This window comes from Agelaius phoeniceus, chromosome 6 (assembly GCF_051311805.1).
Source record: "Agelaius phoeniceus isolate bAgePho1 chromosome 6, bAgePho1.hap1, whole genome shotgun sequence".
In the NCBI taxonomy this organism is placed as follows: Eukaryota; Metazoa; Chordata; class Aves; order Passeriformes; family Icteridae; genus Agelaius; species Agelaius phoeniceus.
Window position 1 is genome coordinate 51,406,960 of NC_135270.1, and position 18,915 is coordinate 51,425,874.

The following is an 18,915-nucleotide window of genomic DNA, read 5'->3' on the forward strand; positions in this document are numbered from 1 at the left end:
TCTTGCTGCTTGAGTTGTCCGTTTGTTTCTAGCCAGAGTAAAGCATCTCTGAATTTTACAGAGAAATTAGGAGCTCTAAATTACTTTCCTCTGACAGTGAGCTACACACTGCTGAGTTCTCAGTTGCCATCCTGGATCACCCCTTGCAGTGAATTTGCAGCTCTCACCCCAGGGCAGCTCACCCAGGTCTGCTGCACCGGTACATGGGAACACCAAGCTGGAAACCCCACCAAGAAGTGCAGCCATAAAGTTATTCCAGCTATAAAGAATGCAGCATTGCAAGGTTTGGTTGGGTTTTTTGTCTTTTTTTTTTTCCAGTTTTATATCTTAGACAGCTTACACTTCAACTCTCAAAACAGATTTATCTTAATAAAGGCTTGTATTACTATTATTCACCTGTCATTACATGGCATTAGACAATTCAGTAGTATAACCAACTTACAGAGTGAGGAACATTCCCATTTGCTTTCAAAGGGGAATGGGAAGACAACATAAACAAAATATTCATTAACATATAGAGACGCAGCTTTTTTTTATTTATTAATAAAAAAAGAAAATTGCCAAGACTGCCACCTACACTTAAGAAACTTTTTTATGAAAACTCACTGGCATGAGTAAAAAGAAAAAAAATTCTATGGGCATGAAACAGTCTTCAGTCACAGTTTGATTGCCAGGCGATTGACAAAATAATTTGTACCCGTCGATTTTCATGAAGGAAATTTTTACAATGGATTTGCCAAGCAGATTTTTAATTTTAATCAGTAATGAAAAAATGACAACATGGATCACAACAAGACATCAGCCGTTAAATGGGCTTTCGCGATTGCTGTCAGGACGACTCCATTAGACAGCCATACCTTTGTGGGCATCAATCACGCTCTTCAAACTCTTGTACATCTTCGAGATTTAATTAGACATTTAAGTTCTTTACTAGCAATTTGCAAAACTGTCACTTACAAAAAGTGCAAGACACCAAAAAAAATTTTTTTTTAAGAGTGAGAGCGAGATTTCTTTTGAGTCCTGAGAGACTGTTTATCTGATTCCTGGGAGCAGTTTGAAAGCCAGCAGTTGCCTTCGCTGCGGCCGATGCCTTTGAGGGCTGGCTGCTCCCGCGGACGGAGCCGGAGCCGGAGCGGAGCGGCGCCGATCGAGCCCGGCAGCCCCGCACGCTGCGCCGCAGCCGGGGAGCGCTGCCCGGCCGGGCTCGGCGGCTCCGCGCCTCTGCACATTCGCTCGGTGCCGCTGGCACCCAGGTGCGGCAGAAAACACTCTCAGCTCTCCAGGGAACGGCTGTGTCCGGCTTGGGAAAAGCCAGCGAACGCCTGAAATGGCGTCTTTTTGAAGCGTGTAAAGATCAGCCCCTGGTGTTGCTGACAGCGGAGGTGTCCTCTGGGACACTGAGCCAGCGGCTCCAGCGCTCGCAAACGGGGCGCCTGCACAGCAAGAGGTCCTTCCCCAAACTTTGGTGCCTCGGGGGAATGTGCGTTGCTGGAACAGGCTTTTCTATTTGTTCAGAGATGCCAGGACACTTCTGAAACAAAAACGGAACTTCTTTAGTGCTTTTTTATTTTGTTAGGGTGGGATCTTTGTCAGCATTTTGCCAAAGAGGTCTCCACAGATTTTTTGATGGAGAGTGATGGAGAAGTAAAAGCATGAGCTAAGAAAGTTTTAGGTTTTGGTAATTATCTTCTCCTTCAGATTCCCAAAAGCAAAAGCTGTAGTCTCCTTTAAATGAACTTTGGCATACTACATAGCATTAGATCAATAAATATAAAAGGTGAATTGTGAAAATGCTGTTACTCATCAGTGAAAAATTTGCCCTAGGCAAAGATGTACAGTATAGAGTTATTTTCAGGCTAAAGTTTTTTTAATGGGATTTTTTTTTTCCTCTTTGGTGGTGAAACGAGGGGGCAGGGAAGCTCAGTTTTCCTACAGATCTTCATCACAATGAGGGAGTGCATCAAACTTCAGCCATTTAGCACATAGAGCCTTTTATTAGTCACTGGTCTGAACTGATACAGGAACATTTTTGCATTCTGCAATTATGCCCTCACAAAGATTACCTGTTCTCACCTGCATAAACTCCTTGTTGCTTTACCAAGGGAGACAGATGACTCTGTGTCTTATTATTCAGGCAAAATTAGCTCCTTGCATTCCCAAGCAACCACAATCATTGTCATGGCAATTTTCATGACTCTCCTGGGTAAATATAGTACCCGTTCACATCAGTGAGAGGGTGAGCTGTGGCAGGGTGACAAGATGGAGGCAGTCATATATTTAGGAGCATTAGTCTGGTGAATGAGGAGTCAGCCCTGCAGAGAGGGCAGCCAGGGCAGAGCCACTGCTGACTGAGCTTCATCCCTTCACCCTGGTCTTCCTGTGTTGGGCTGCAGAGAGCAGTGGTGAGGGCAGGCTGGTGTGAGGCTCTCTCTGCCCCCCCAAGCTTCATGAAGCACTCCTGCATCTGCAGCATCGCTGGGAACACCAGCAGCAGAGGCAGGGTGACAGGCATCAGGAAAATCAAAGGAGACATTTGAGCTCAGGGGGAGGAAGTCAGGGCGTTTCTCAAAGTGCTCAAAGGGACGTGCCGCCCACACCAGTCATCCTGGCCAGAGGAGCAGCAAGCAAAGAGAGGGAGGAGGAGAAAAACAAGTCCTCTATCCCCCAGAAAATTAACTGGAAAGAAGGTGCCAGGAGATTCTGCTTTGTGCAGCCTTACCTTGAAGCTGGCACAAGTGCATGCCTGGTCAGCAGGTACATATGGCAAATCAAGGAAAATCAAGAGTATGTTACCTGCAGTAACTTTGCAGTTTTGTGGTACCCACCAGCTCTTCATGGTACTATTATCAAATCCCTTTGATTAATCACCAGTACCTCAGGATTTCTGAGCTGAAGAGCACAGGGGTGGCATTTGCATCAAGGACCTGCATTTGCACTGGCACACATTCAACCAGACCTACCACAGAAATAATCAGCAACATAGCAACAAAACACTATAGCACTTTTCATAGTCCATGAGCTTCCAAACTTCATAGCTAATTAACCTCTACATTGCAGCCATGAGTCAGGTGGCTGGTAATAGTATTGATATAAATGACTTTTCGAATGAGATGCTGAGACTAACAAGAAATATGATGCCAGAGACCAGTGCTTAAGTGCTAAACCCCAAAGTTTGACTCCATCTCACTGCCAGTTTTATAAACTACTTTACCTTAAGAAGATGCAGGGTTTGTAAATAAATATGTGCATGCATACGGGTACATATAAAGTCTTTTTCTCCCTCTTTTTGGACATACACAATGCTCACATAAAATGCAGCATTCTTCATATTAAAACTCTGCTTGCTTCAAAAGCAGGGTCCTATTTCAAAGGCTTTTTCCATTTTGGAGAGACAGTGGCTGCAGGACTGAGAGGACAAGGAGTGGAAAGGAGTGTGGCCACGCAGCTGGAGGACTGTACTGCCCTGGGGCAGTGCACAGCCATGGCCCTGCTGCCCATCTGCAGTGACCTGTGCTGAAAGCACCCACTGCCAATGGACTGAGAATTACCTCCCAGCAGCAGCACTGGGATAATTAAACCACCCTAAGCCCTAATGCCTTCCAGCACTGCTACTCCAGGAGTGTGCTCGCTCCTCTCCCAACAGACTGCAGGCCCCTGCACAGTGTTTGTCTGACTAATAAACCTTTTGGTGGAAAAGACCAATGAGGTCACCTAGTCCATCCTTCCCCTTGGCAGTACCTTCAATTTCCTTATTCAAGTGCTGCTTACAAAAGGCTTCCACTGGCTCCATGGGTGGTTCACCTCTGTAAGGTTTAGACAAAGTCCATGGAATTTGGCCAGTAAAGCATGTTGATAAGAGGATGCAGACAGCAAAGCCTTTCTCTTTGATGCCAGGCCAACAGGTTGCAATGCAGAGGCCTCAGGAAAACACCATGAATCAACCATTTATCACTGGCCAGAGGCTTTGGAGAAGGGCTCCCACCTGCCACAACCATCCTGCTTCTGGCCCCACCTCAACCCACACAGGGAGCGAGCTGAGAGACAGGGCAGCCTCCCCACCCTCCCAAAATGATGAGCTGCCCAAGGCCTTTTCTTCCAGCAGGCAGAATTCACCAGCAGTTTACACTTTTGGCTCTTCAGAACTGTGCATTCTGTCTTACCCTGCAGCATGAGGCAGAAGTCTCTTTCAATGCCCCATCTGAGCATATAAATTCCCCTCTATTTACATCCTGTCCTTCCAGCTTTGGACACCTCAACATTTCCCATGTCTTTAATGTCCTACAGCAGATTAGTTCAGCCAGAAATGGGGGAGACCTGAAGGAAGAAAAGGCAATAGCCTTTGCCAAAGATGCCCTTAAAACTTCACAATGTTGCATATAATCAAACTAAGAATCACTAATATCATTATACAAAAATATTTGTGGTTTACCTAAAGGAAAAAGGAGTACATTATCCTGGGGCCTAGGATAAAAGCTTAGTTTGTAAATTTTTCTCCTGGTTAGATATTTTTAGTTTATTGAAAGAAATTAGCTTGATCCAAAAGTAAGCCACTGAAATAAAAAACTGTCAATCTGATAAAGATATTTTTTGAGAGTATCTGACACAAAACTCCTTGAAGATAACAGATTTTTTTTTTTTTTCACTGGTTTGGGTGGATTTCATTCATGCAACCTTTATCTCCTTGAAACAGTTAAGACTGATACTTATACTGTTTTTATGCTAATTTTTTGTTCTTCTAAAGTTAGGTTTATAACTGGTGATTTAGTAACATTTTAGTCTTTTCTGTGCATTTTTCCATTTGCTTCACCGATGTGACAAAAATCTCATCCTTGGACTCTAGCAATTTTTAATAAACCTACATTAGCAGATGACTTTTTTACTTCTGAGTAATGGATGTAAACTTAATATTAAAAATAGAAAAGGACTGCATGTAGACCAATGTTTAGCCTCCACTAGATCAAGGAAAACTAAAGTAATTCAATAAATCTAAAATTTGCAGTTCGACATAGAGCCACACTGGAGGTTGTGGTTTGTAACTTCCATACATGAAGTGGATTAAGGTGGCTCTAAATACATTATTTTCTCAGCACATCTACAGATTAGACTTATTTCAGTGGAAGTCATGATCACATGAATGTTAATCCTGTGTAAACTGTTCCAAGACAATCCTTGTTTCATTTTGGATATTGGTGATAAGCTCAGCAGAGATGAGCTGAAATTTTATATTGGATGTATTGACATATTTGGTTTTGTTAGTTAATTCAGCCTGTGAGAGAATGAGCAATAGTCACCCAACACAATCCCACATCTCTAGATTAAAGGTACTTTTACAGTCAGTTAAGGCTCTCTGATTACTACCAGCTAATTTCTAATGAGGTTGGGCTGTAATTTGCAGGTTTGCCCCAAGTCCAACTTCCTCCATCCTCAAAGCCAAGTGTTACATCAAATAAACTTCAAAATTCCCACTTAATTTTGACTTCCACTTAACTCCTTGACTATCTGCCACTGCTCACGCCCATTCCCACAGCTATTATTTATACAAACACACAGACATACTTGCACTTCAGTAGTAGCATTAAGATCTTGTGCTGAAAAGGATCTTTTTTTGATATAGAAAGGCTGCAGCAGAATTCATCCTCTCCCACCAGCTCTCCTGAAGTTATCATTCCTGTGGACCTAAAACCAGGAGAAAAAAAATTAAAATCATAACTTTGAAAAGGAATCATTGAGGACTCTTCTAGAACTGCTAAAAATCCATGGCTTTGTGTTCAGGAAAACTCACATTATTAGGTTTCCTGAAGCCTCTTACAGTACAGGCAAAATATAGGTCCAGATCCTTGGCAGATGTTGAACAGCAGGGTTATGCTGCTTTTCTAAGCCTCATCTGGCCTATTATGATTTCTATGCAACTTTTTTTACATGTAAGTACCATTCATATCCAGGAGCATTCGGCATGTTTTCTTTTCTATATTCTTTTTCGCTGGTTATCTGACTCGCTACCAAAACAAATAAACTAAAATAACCCTACACACATGTCTATTGTATTGTATCCACAAAGGATTCTGTTATTACAAATGCAGAAGCGGAACTTCTAGAAAATAAAACACGAAACAGTTTGAGTCTCTAAGGCCAATTACAACTACTCTGATTTAAAAGGATTATAGAGAAGCAGGCTCTGTGCAATAATTTCCAGTCTAATTACAATTTACAAAGAATCTTCATTGTTGTCAAAAATATTTAATGTGCCTTGGCATTTAGCAAATAATCTAATTCGTTGGTTGTTTTTTTTTTTTGGTCACACAACATGATCGCACACAATTCTCCAAGCTGTTTACAGTGAGCAAAATTATCCTTGCAGCTAGATGGCTAGATCCTTCTGAATTGGTAATCAAACATGATTGTGATTGCACTGAATTTTTAGTGCTGTCACAAGTGTATACTTACTAATCTCACGATGAGAATAGCTGCAAAACCCTAAGCTTTATGAATAAAATTCACCATAAGAGTGAGAGAGAGAGAATGACCAGTATTTAGTAGGATTATTTGCTGTCTAATAGAGGTCAAAACCCCAATACAGTTTAACAATATAACAGGCATACACCTAAATGGATATGTCAGTTTTTACAGTATTAAATTATTTAGCAGTAATTACCCCAGCATGCGGATACTATAAATGTAGGTCTTATAAGTGTGAGAAAATAGTCTGCTTTGTTCATTCAAATTGATGGTTTGGAGGCCAGCTATAGAAGTACCAATGGTTGCCAGCATTCTATGTGGTGTGCAAGGAAGTGGATAGAGACTTTCCCTGATGAAGGAAATTTTAAAATAAAGCTAATTGCAAAGGTATGTAAAAAATAGGAAGTGGGGAGCTCTGTCTATTCATGAGAATGGAAAAGTGCAACTGAAGTACCACAATGGGATTGAAGAGACATTCCTCTCGTCAGCCAGAGGCTCCTAATTTTGGCTCCAAAAGAGCCCATGCTGAGTAACAATCCATTCAATATTGGCTTTTCTGCTGAAGTTTCCAATACAGATGAGATTTATTAACACGAGTTTCAGAGGTGATAGGTTTGACGGGTTCGTAGAAAATAAAAATTCCATCTACTTTTATGTAACATTCAACCTTGATTCAGAGACTAACAAAGAAAAGCTCCATTGACCAGATGCCAGCAACTAAGCCATCCATATTTCAAAGAATATACATGATGCAAGATTTGTATTTGCACCAAGGTCCTTTGGATTCTGCAGCAAACTCTGAAAGATACAGCAGCTTCCTTCAGTATCTTCATGCTGACATTTTAATTAATTAAATATAAGTCTGAATTACACAGTTATTAAAGAGGCATCTGCCTTGTTTACTTTGACACTAGAGCTTCACCTTGAAGAATATGGGATGTACTTTGTCTTAGCGAGATAAGCATTTTATGAGTTCTTTCTCTTAAAAAGACAAACAGTGATATAATATGAATTCAGCTGATTCAACAAGATCCTGTATATTTAAGTAATAGTGATGGTATTTCAACATTCATCTCTACTAACAGCAGAGCTAACAGCATTTAAGAAGAATTTCAAAATTCACATTGCTCAGCAATTATTCCAGGTTGTCGTCAGATTCAGGAAATCTACATGATTTTGTACTCAACATAACGTTCACTAACATGAAGTAGTCTTGTTTTACTCTGTGATAAATTCCAGGTGTGTGAGCTAGGATTTCTATCCTTTGAAAAATGGGGGGAAAAGTAGCTATGCTCTTTATTCAACTCTCTGTAGGCAAATGGATGAAATTAGATACTTCACAGCAGACTCAGAAATAAAAAAGCTCAGTTCAGTAGTTTTGTCATATCAGAGAAAAATTCTTATCTGACTTAACATCATGATATCACAAAACTTCTGCATTCCAATTGTGTCGTGGATTCAAAATCATGCCAAAGAATCCTGTAACCCACACAGATCCACTCAGTGGATGGAGATGCCATACATTTACCCATTTTTAAAAATAAATTATAAACAGAAAATGGATAGCAGGCATTTTGTTGTAATAACAATTTGGCATCTTCTGAGAAAATTTGCTTACTACCTATACATCTTCAAGCTGTCAAGTAATTAGACAATCACTGCCCTCTCCTCATATTACAAAGTTGATTAAAGTGGCAGAGGCCAGATGCCCAGCTCACTCTTCGATTCTTTAATTAGAGGGTCTCCTGAACCTCCAAACCACTTGAATGAAAAAAAAAGAGCAATTAACACATTTCCAGGGCTTCCTTCGTCCATCTGTCACTGCACAGGTGAAAAAAAAAAGGGAAGAAAGAAAATATGATAATGGATCCTTTTTCCAGAAAACACTGGACTCTGAGTGTGCTCCTCCAGCCAGTCCATCAAAAACATCCCTCCCTTCCCCTGCCAAAGATGAAAAGCCTCTAGATTTTCAAATATGCTAAATGCACAGGACATCATCTAAGGGAGAAAAATCATGTGGAAGCTACACAGACGGGCACAACATGTCTTTAATCACCCCCATTTCCATCAGGCAAGAAAGCCTCACAGAGCTCGGCTGGTTAGATGCAAGGGCTTGACATGTGAGGGCATCCACTTCCCACCCCCATGCTGCCCCCCCAGCCATCCACAGTATCAAATGAGATCTGTTATCAGCCTTAGTTAGATCATAATGAAATAATTGAAGGACTCAGCTGAGGGTGACTGCAGTGTAGTGAGGTGAATTAATTTTCCCACCACAGCAGGGCATGTCAGATCTGGCCACGAGCAGGTCAAGCCATTATTTTTTGTGGGTGTGTGAAAGTGATTGACTGGATTTCTGCACTTCGGGAGGGTTTGTGGAAGAAAAACAAAGGTGCACCTCAGCCTTTAAATGGCAGGCACAAAGGAAAGTAAAACAGTTCCTAAATTAATACAGAAAGAACCTTTTCATTCAAGATTTAAAAGAAACTTCATGCAACTTCAGAAATTTCATCCAGCATCTGTAAAATAGGCATTTCAATCCACTCCAGGGAAGATAATATTTATTTTTTTTAGGGTTATAATAAGTTTATGGCTAAAATGTTAGCAATATGCAACTTCTAATGATCAATATCACAGCTCCCACTCTCGTAAATGGGGCCGCTGCACTGAAGATAAAACATTCAGCGTGACTCAGAGAGGTATTTTGGATCCAAGTGCTTTGAAACATTGTACTGAAGGCCAGACAGCACATTATGTGCTCAGTAAAGCTAACCAAATGTCTATCATTTTTCCCCAGCTATTTAGGCTTACAGACAATTGTGATTTTCAAAATTTCCTATGTTGTCATAGGCTAAAACAGAATTGCTGCTTTTGTGAATTTTTGCTGAAAGCAAACAGCTCTATATTTTAAAAGAGCTACTCATTTTAATCAGAATTCACATAAAACCTAGAAAGGCAAGCTGCCTTGCAATTCTGATTTTTCTCTTAAGAAGAAAGTACCTGAAAGTAAATAAAATTTCCATATTTTTCTCTGTATTTCCATTTCAAATTTTTACATGGTGTTAGCTCAGTGTTTACATTCACTAGCAATAAAAAAAGTGAAGATCTACTACAGTAATATAATACTGTAAATCTTTACTAAGTAATTTTTTAGTGGGTTTGTTTTATTTTTTAAAGTCAGTAGTACTGAAAGGAAAAAACAGTCTAAGTTGTACATTGTGTTGTATAATTTTTCCAAGAATGGTGTCGTGAAGAAATCATGTTACTAAAGCCATCCTTGGAATCTGCTTCGACTCACAGAAATCCCCTGTCAATTTCCATTGTGGCCATGAAGAGGAAACACAATGTCTTGCCTCAAGAAATGGAAAATACTTATTGAAAAAGTTCACCAGTTCTTGCAAACTCCTAGTGATCGTTCAAAAGATGAGTAGTTGGAGTCCAGAGGAATCTTATAGAGGAATTAAATTAGGTAATTGAACAGTAAAATAGTATCATAATGTAAAACACTCAAGGAGGAAGTGACTACTGAAAACCAGGATTCAGAAGATCAGATAATTGCACTACAAATCATCTGTTTTCCACTCATTTTCTTCTGGAGTCTAAAGCTAATCAGGAGCAGGGTGCTAGTTACCTCCTGTGTTTGGATAGAGGGGAAAGGCACATTTTAAGAGATGACTTTGCTAATTCCTTTCTGTTTCATTTTTTTCCATAGCATTTAGATAAGAAGATGAAGGAAGGGAGAACTACTCAGACTTCTCTTCTAAAAAATAAATGAGATGAGAAAAAAAATCTGCAAACATCTATATAAACCCCAAGCTGTGCTTTCTTAATTACAGAAGAGGCTGAAACACCCCTAAAATACCCTTAGCAATTATTCAACTATCTTTCTTTTTAGCAACTTTCCAGGTCTAGTCACCTCAGGGGCTCCAGCGCAACCTCCTGACAAGCTGAGTGAGAATAAAGTGATTACATACCATCAAGAGAATACAAAACCTAATACTACAGCACCTCAGCTGAAAAAAAAAAGAATTTAAAAATACATTCCTCATGAGATACTAATTCTAGTTTATACCAATATCCGGACTGCAGCAGGAGGCCCTAAAATCTCTTCTTCAAAGAAAAGGAAGGTGTTGCCACATTTTTATTCCTTAGGCATGAAATCTTCATCACTAGAGGCAGCATATATTGACAGCTCATGAGAAATTTTATGTCAAACCACTTTTAGGAAGTATTCTTTCTCTGTAGTGTCTTTATTTTCTGATTGTTTTATGTGTATGTATATATGCATATACATGGGTATGTGTGCATGCATCTGTGTATTTCTCTCCTATGTCTCCTTGCTGATGAGTCTATTGGTCTATTGCTGTGTGCCATTAAGCCCTGAGCTGTTCCTTCCAGTCCCTCAAACACAGGAACCTCTCTGCTGCTGAGTACAGTTTGGGGACAGAAGAAACCATCAAAATCTAGCTCCAGCCCTGATAGGACTCCATGGAAGATTTTGTGAAGCTGTGGTAGCCAAGGGACAGGAATGAAAGGTAAGGATGCAGCCTTTTCTTGAGTGAGAGGGATGAAAAGAGCCCCAGCAGATGTCCATATTAAAGTATTTTCTGGGCCTCATGCATCAAATTTTCCCCAGTCAGCCCAAAACCATCAAAGGAAGCAGAAATTGGCCTTTTATTCATTCATTGTCCTGTCTTAAATATCTGTTTCAAACTATGTTCCTCTGCTCTGTTTCTTGCTGCCTCCTGTCCATGCTGCCCATGAGATGGAAACCTCCTCTACCTCTGCAATCTGCTGACAAAGCACATACAAAAAAGCTGTTCTTCAGGGTACACACCTGTGCTTATCACACCACCTTTTCCCCCTCCCTCCTCCCTCCCACTGCCATTCTCTGATGTCTCATACACAGAATTTTGTTGGCCTGAGACTGTAAGCCCCTCCAGGCAGAGACCTTGTTTTTTTTTGTGTGTTTGTATGGTGCTGCTCCTCGCCCTTCAAGGGGTTCAGTCCTTCTTTGCTCTTCCATTTCTTTAGCAATGCAGAGCTTTACTCCCTTCCTGACACAAAATCCTACTTCAAAAATGCATTCAAACTGTTGTGGGTCTTGAATCTCCAGTAGCAGCAAGGCAGAGTGTTCTATAAATGGCATGAGCGTTGATTGGTAATACCATGTGTTAATTGGCAATATCTGCCTTCAGCAGGCTCTGCAATGTGTTATATCATATTGACTACTTACATACCCATGATAGTAGGTATTAACTGTTTGCAAGATAAATGTGTGCTCCTTTGAGGGAAGCATGTGAATTCAGTAGTTTTGTTTAATTAGCCTTTATGGCCTGTCAAAAGCTGGAAAGTGAAGAGAGCATCCATCGAATGTGACATGCTGTCAAAACCAGGCAAAGCAAGTATTGTCTCCCCCACTGTATAGTTCCTTCAGAAACATCCCCTTGAGATAATCATCTTAGCAGTATCAAACTCTTGGCAACCCTGACCTGATCCAGAGCTCACAAAAGGCAAAAGGAGGCTTCCCTAGACTTCATTGGTTTTCAAGTGCATCACTGTTGCTCTTTTGGACTTAGGAGTTAGACAGGACCCAGTTCCTTCAGAACTGCCCCAGCTCAGTAATGAGTGACACAGTTCAACAGCATTCTCTAGGCTATTGGGTTTCCGTTGGTTTGTTTGTTTGTTTGTTGCCAAACCAGAGGAGTCTTTCCCTGGCCATGAAGGCATTTTCTGTACCCACATTCTGTACCTAGAATCCATCATCCAGCACCACTTTTCTTTGCACTCCAGACCCCTGGTACTGCTCCTGCCACACCAGCCCTGCTCACTGCTGCTCCAATGGGCTTTGCATGGCTTTGCTCAGCAACTGCAAACCCAATATCCCTTCCCTTGTGTGCTACCAAGGAAATCCCCCTGCCTACATGCTCAGGTCTGACCTGACATGTGCTGTCTGAAATCCCTCCATTGTCTCTTCTGTTTAAAGAGGCTCTGTTGTTTTTTTCTTCAGAGCTGGCAAACCCACTGATTTTAATGAGATCTATTATTATCTTTGGATCAAAGGCTCACTTGATGGCAGCTATTTGCACCTTTCACCATAACAGTAATTTAAAGGTGACCACAGGCATCTTCTGTTTACTCCTCAACAGTACCTCATCTCTTTTCCTCTCAGATTGGAGAGGTCTGTGGGCACATACTTGACCAAGAATGAACCTGGTGTGTGTCTTCACTGACAACAAAGGTGTAGGAGGGGAAAAAGGGAATCTCAGTGTTATAATCCACACTATTTCCTGACAAATTCAGATGGAATAAATGCTTTCGTTTTCATCCCTTTGTAGGCATCAGGGTAATCTTTTCACTTACACAGCTGACTTCACCTAGATGGCATCCAATAAAAACTAGAGCATCCAGTTCACCACAAAACATCTCTCACACATTTCTTACCTTGTCTAAACCCCTGTTACTGGGAGGAATTACTGTTTTCACTGCACTGGTCTTTTCTACTTCGGGAAAGTCAGCTTCATCCTTTCTTCTCTCATTCCATACACATTCCTGACGCAGCTGCTTTAACCTGTGGATTTATGAGAAAATAGAACTTTATTCTAACAGCCAAAATCTTAATTTGGGCTATTTCTGAGACAAAAGATGGGCCAGAAGCTGAGTCATTTTAATAAACAGCCAAATTTTACTCTACACAGGACTGAGATTATAATCAGTTGATTACATCTGAGAGTGATATCTAATTTATAATAGTGGTATCACAGACTAGATTTTCCAGGCTGTCCAGTTGATGCACAGGAGGATGCCAGGTCTCTGGCATGTCATTTTTCAGAATGGGTTACTGATAAGTATTGCTGTAGGTTAAAAGCCATTAAACATAGTAATACCTTTCTTCTATCTTCCTAATATCTACTAAGCCAGGTGCAGAGGCACATGGCTGAACTTAACATACTTTGCAAAGTACTAATATTGCATATTGCCATCATTTATTACAGGACTACAAAACATTAAATTAGGAAAATGAAACGCATGATCTCCAAGAGCAATGGTTTCATTTGGTCTGTTTGCATGACCTATAAAGAAATTCCACGTAACTATTCTTGTCAATCATGTTCAAATAGCTCAGCCCTGCCCTTTCTGTGTCACTCTTCTTTCTCTCCATTGTGCTCACAATCACTGCTGCCACCCTATTAAAGCAAAACATTCAACCACAAATTGTTAATTTCTGCAGTTATATACACACTCTCTCTTTTTTATTTCATATAACTACCGTGTATCTCGTTTATTTTTTATAATCGGTTCCAATTAAATATCACTAATTCAGTCTTAACATCTCATTTTTTACTTAATTTCAAAGGCACTGAAGCAACTTATACACAAAATTAATTATGTCTATTATCATTCAAAGAAATCCACTTAATTCTGTCAAGCCTGGCAAATGATATAAAAATGTTGGTTTGATAATATTAACATCAACAACTTAAACTGTATTTAAACTGGGAAGGAAGAAAATAGAAATAATTAATTGCTCATCACAAATCTGCCCAATATGGAATGCCATGTGCTTCTGCTTGTCTAATCAATTAGTTTGCTTTCTCTGCACTATTTTTTGTGAGGTATGTAAGTAGTTAAAGGAGCATATTGAGAAATGAACAGTCAGGTTAACAAGGAAAGTGACTAAAAGTTAATAAAACCAAAGCTAAAATACTGAAGAAGACATAGAAGGTTTGAAATGTTGTCCAATGTGAGCAGGACTAGAAATTGTTCACCTTTTCCCTTCTATTCTTCTGTTTGGATCCTTGTCCCTGATGTGAGAAAACCTATGATGAAAAATAAACCAGCAAAGGAGAGGAACTAGGACAATCACATCGATTCATGTGTTAAAATCTATGAAGGGAAGGACAAAACCCAGGCAATCTCAGGTTTCCAGACACTGTGGTGAGTTTCCTAGAGCTCTGCATGGGCAGCAGGTATGTCTGAGCAGACCAGTCCCTTCACATCACAGTGCCAAAGTGGAGGGGAGCAGCTCTGAGCAGCCAGCACTGCTCCAAGCCACCCAGAGCCCTGGCAGCCAAAGGGTGCCACACATGCCTGCACAGGTGAGTGTCACAGCAATCTAAACAGACAGACCAGAAATGAATTTCACCACCAGAGATTAGCCAGCAAATTAAACTCAATCTCCCTGTTGGAAAAGCACGGCAATGGAAAGTGCCTTCACCACGCTCCTGAGAGCTGTTCCTGCCCACAGTGCCCATGCAACAACACCAGCTTCCTCAGCCCCAGTGAGCCCAGAGACAGGGCATGTCAGATGATATGGCCAAGCAGAAGCCTGAAGGAGACAATGCACTGCCAGTGTAGCCACTAGAGAAGGGATGAAAACTCACTGAAAGGCAGGCTCTGCAAAAGCCTCTCACAAAACAGAGCCAGATTCACCACAAATGAAGTTCATTACTCTGTTTACCCAGAGGGAGCAATATTGACTTATACAAAGAGATGGTCCAAAGTCCCACAATTATTCCCAGGCCACAGTCTCACTTAAGTGTTTATACTGCCCCTAAAATAAGCACTTCACAGTAAGTGTTTGCAGAGTGAGGCACTACCTACCTATTTTCTGACACCAGAAAATTCCCCTCTTGATTTGCCAGTCCACATTCTCACACATTTTTCTCACTTCATTTCTTAGGCCATGTAAACCAGGTGCATACCATGACCAGAGCTAGCTTCCAGGGCAATCTTTCTAAGTAAAACTTTGCAGTTTTGAGAGAACCAAAAAAAAAACCCCACATCAATGTGAAGAGTGGAGGTTTCATGCTGGGTATGGAAATGGAAATACAAACCACTGTAAATTATTTCAATACTTCGGCTATAAGTACTGAGTGTAAGGAAGCACAAGCACAGAAACCTCCAGGTCAGCTGTGGCCCCACAAACATTCCAGGGTGTCTGGGAGCCCCAAAACCTTCTGCCTCAGAGGTGTGCCTGGCACTGGTAGCTGTAGGGTACTGTGGGACCACATGAGGGTCCCACCACCAGCAGGGATGAAATCCAAGACCACTCCTGCACAGACAGCCCAAAGGGTGGACAGTAGAGAGGGAGCAAATGAGGAGCCAAGCTGGTTTTGATGGAAATCTGCTTCCCTGTCCAGTTTTGAAATCATTTGGAAGACGTGTTAGAACAGGCCTGTTCTTTTGAAATGACTGGGTGCCAGCAAACAAGTGTGTTTTTAACAGAATAAATGTTTCAGCACAAAAGCTTTGACCAGATTCACAGAGGAGCACAGTCTGCTAAACTTCTTCCTCAGCAGTCATCTATAGGATATGTGAGTGTGCTTTAGCCAGAAAAATAAAAGCCCAGTTTCTTGACTTATGGTGCCTCAGCTCACACTTTGTACTATACAACTTGTATAGGTGAGCCTCCAGCATTTAGCCAAGATAATAACCTGTATACAAAACCTCTGCTGATCTCAGAAATCCATCTATAAACCTGATCCAAAGTTGAGAGAAGATGGCAGGAGATTTTTCCATAAGCCTCAGTATACAGAAAGACCTTAATGAAGAGCGTGGATGTTCCCAGACAGTTTTCACACATTCATGACTGCTTTTCCACCCACTGAAAGGACTGATTTTATCTTGTAATGCTTGAGTCCAACCATGACATGTACTGATTGGAAAATCTCAATGCATGAAAGAGGAACATCTGCTAAACAGGGATACAGGATTCTGTCCTGACTCAATCCCTTCACTAAATTTCAGCATTGAAAAGGGGATATCATGCCTCCATTGATTGCCAGTACTGGATTCTCAAAGCAAAGGAATATTTTCTACTGACATAAAACTCCCAGAGGCATTTCCTAATGCCAAACTCACTTCCTTCCCTTCAAGGCAGAGAAGGAAGGAGATGTCTTGGAGGGTGTTTGAGGATATCATCTCCATTTTGTCCCCGAACCTCAGCAGCAAAGATTCCCTTAGCAGCTGTTTCAAATCTCAGCAAGAAAGCAACATCTAAGTGACACAGGGAAAGGACATCCAGTAAATTCAAGAGTTAGTTTCCTACCAAGTGGATCCTGGAGTAGAAAAGAAATCAGTCTTCTGCATCTGGTGTCCCTCTACAAACCTCTACCTTCAGCAAGGAGAGCAAAACTTAGCAAAAATCACCTAGAGCAATAGACATGGATAATTTAATAAACATTTGGAGGATGAGAGATTTAAGCTCTTGAACCAGCAGTGAAAGCAAGCTTGAATTCAAAGCCTTTCTCCTTGGCAAAGGTCCAACAAGTAGCTATTCCTGATTTGCACACACAAAGCATGTTTATATCTTTCATGCAAATTCCTATGCAAAAGAGGGGCTTCAGAGCAAAAATTACCCCTTGCCCCTGCTCCCCATCATCCCTGGTGAGAGCACGCAGTATGCTTGAGAGATCTTGTCCGGACCCACTGGGAGGCTTTGACAAAAACCTTTTGCTAGCACATGGTCCTAAGTGGTATCAAAAATAGTAATTCAGCCATCTCTAAGCAAACAAAACAGAGACTGTAAGAGACAAGAGCCTGCCAAATCTGAAGTGATGCATGTAACATTTTTCTTTCAGGAAGAAGGGATGTTTTCCCTTTCATCTGTTTTCTGTTTGTTCATTTGGTTTCATTCATTTACAAGAGTCTCCTTTTAACCAAAGGGGAAAAAGTTGATGTTTATTTACATCCTCTCTGCATAATAAGGCACTGGTCCTCACACACATATGTATAGTCCCACTTAAATCAATGGGATTACTTGCCAGAGAAAAGTTAAATAAGTAGGAAAGTCCTTGAAGGAGCAGGGCATAAAATACCTACCCATTGAGATAAAATAATTACCACTTATCATAACCCAAATAATCAGATTCAGCAGTTGTCACCCTTTTTCCTCATTTAATCTATAAAGTTGTACTCTGTTCTGTTGCTAAATTAGCACAAAGTTATCAGTAGAGTTAAGGAGGCAGCACCCAGTCTGATTTCCAGACTGCCCAACATGCAGCCCTTTGTTATAATCATCATAACAATATTAAATAAAAGATAAGGACCGCTGTCAAAAAGTTCATCATCAAAAGCTGGAAATCACATAGTGAATCTGTCAGTCGTCTGAACTGGACAGGGTCATGAAAATGAAAGGGAAAGAATGTGCAGTCCACAGATGATGCTTACATGCTAATAAAAACCAGCCAGGCAAAAACATATATGCACAAGGCTGAGCAATTTGTCACCCTGGGCTATCATGGCTGTTCCCCTGCCTATTGTAACAATGCCAGCATTCAAAATAGTCAGAAAGGAGCTTACAGGAGCTGAATGCCAGCACATGTGTTTTTCCAGCTGGAGCCGAGTCCTGGACCAGCTTCTGAATTCTAGTTTAAGTTTCTTACTCTCTCCCTCAAACAGGAAAAACACATAATGCAAAGACTGAAAGCCCTAAAATAAAAATGTTGAAGAGAAACTAATGCTGGAAAGAGTCCTAAAAACATAGCTGTGAATTTGGAAGTGTTAACCATCCCCCTGCTGCACACATACCTTCCTCCCCACAGAGCTCTGCCTGTCCCTAAGCTGGGGACCAGGGACTGCAGAGCCCCTGCACCCTCCCTGCCGTGCACCCACAGCCTGGCACACGCCTGGCCCTGCTGGGGCTCTCGGGCTGGCAAGGGCTTCCCAAGCATGCCTCAGCCTGGTGTTGAGACAGAAAATTCCTCAGAATTCCAAATACCTCAGAAAATTCCAAATGCTCTCATGCTTTCAGTGTATTAGTCTTGCAAATTGACAGAGCCGCCCTCTCAGCCCCTTGCCTTCTACAGCAGGAATGGTTCAATGCGGCACAAGCGCATGTTTAGAAAAAAAATTTTAAAAGATAGTTTTCATCCCTCTCCAAAGTTTACAGCCATCTACTCCAGGCATAATCATTTCAAACTCTGCAGCACTTCACATTTGGTTAAAACCACTTCAGTTTAGAAGTGATTAGAGGTTGAAGATTTGCAGTTTAAAATTTAAATTAAACTGTTTAAAATTATTTGAACACTTCACACATTTAAAGCAAATAATTTTTTTTATATTTATTTATCTTTCCTTCCCAGTAGTTCTGGATTTTCAGCAGCAAACTGCAGAGCAGAAGCAGCTATTAAAGAATCAGGAAGGACCAGAAGTCAAATTTAGATTTTCAAATCCTAGTCACTTATAAAGGACAAAGTTGTGAAAAGGGCTATGTTACCACAACAGCAAGGACAGTAAAAATATCTTTAGAGACATCAAGATAAAATCATGGGAATGGATAATAATAGTGTGTGGTTTAAGTCTTGTGCTAAAACATTACTTCAAATGATTTGCAGCCAAAATCCTTTATTTATAAAAAGGCCTGAAGAGGCAAACAAGCCTACTATATACTGTTTTACCATTTCCTCTTAATTTTCTAAGATTTCATACTTTAGTGACAAATTAACCGTCTTCTCC

At 40.9% G+C, this 18,915-nt stretch overlaps 1 long non-coding RNA gene across 1 annotated transcript in view; it reads right to left on the minus strand.

The window, feature by feature from the left end:
• Positions 1–2,878: 2,878 nt before the first annotated feature.
• The window catches only part of LOC143694412 (uncharacterized), a 26,288-nt gene continuing 10,251 nt past the window's right edge, over positions 2,879–18,915 (minus strand). Inside the window, exons 2-4 of the long non-coding RNA XR_013182883.1 lie at positions 12,901–13,027; positions 5,557–5,676; positions 2,879–4,314 (exon numbers count right to left, since the gene is read on the minus strand). This is a non-coding gene — a long non-coding RNA (uncharacterized LOC143694412). The remainder of the gene's footprint in view (positions 4,315–5,556; positions 5,677–12,900; positions 13,028–18,915) is intronic.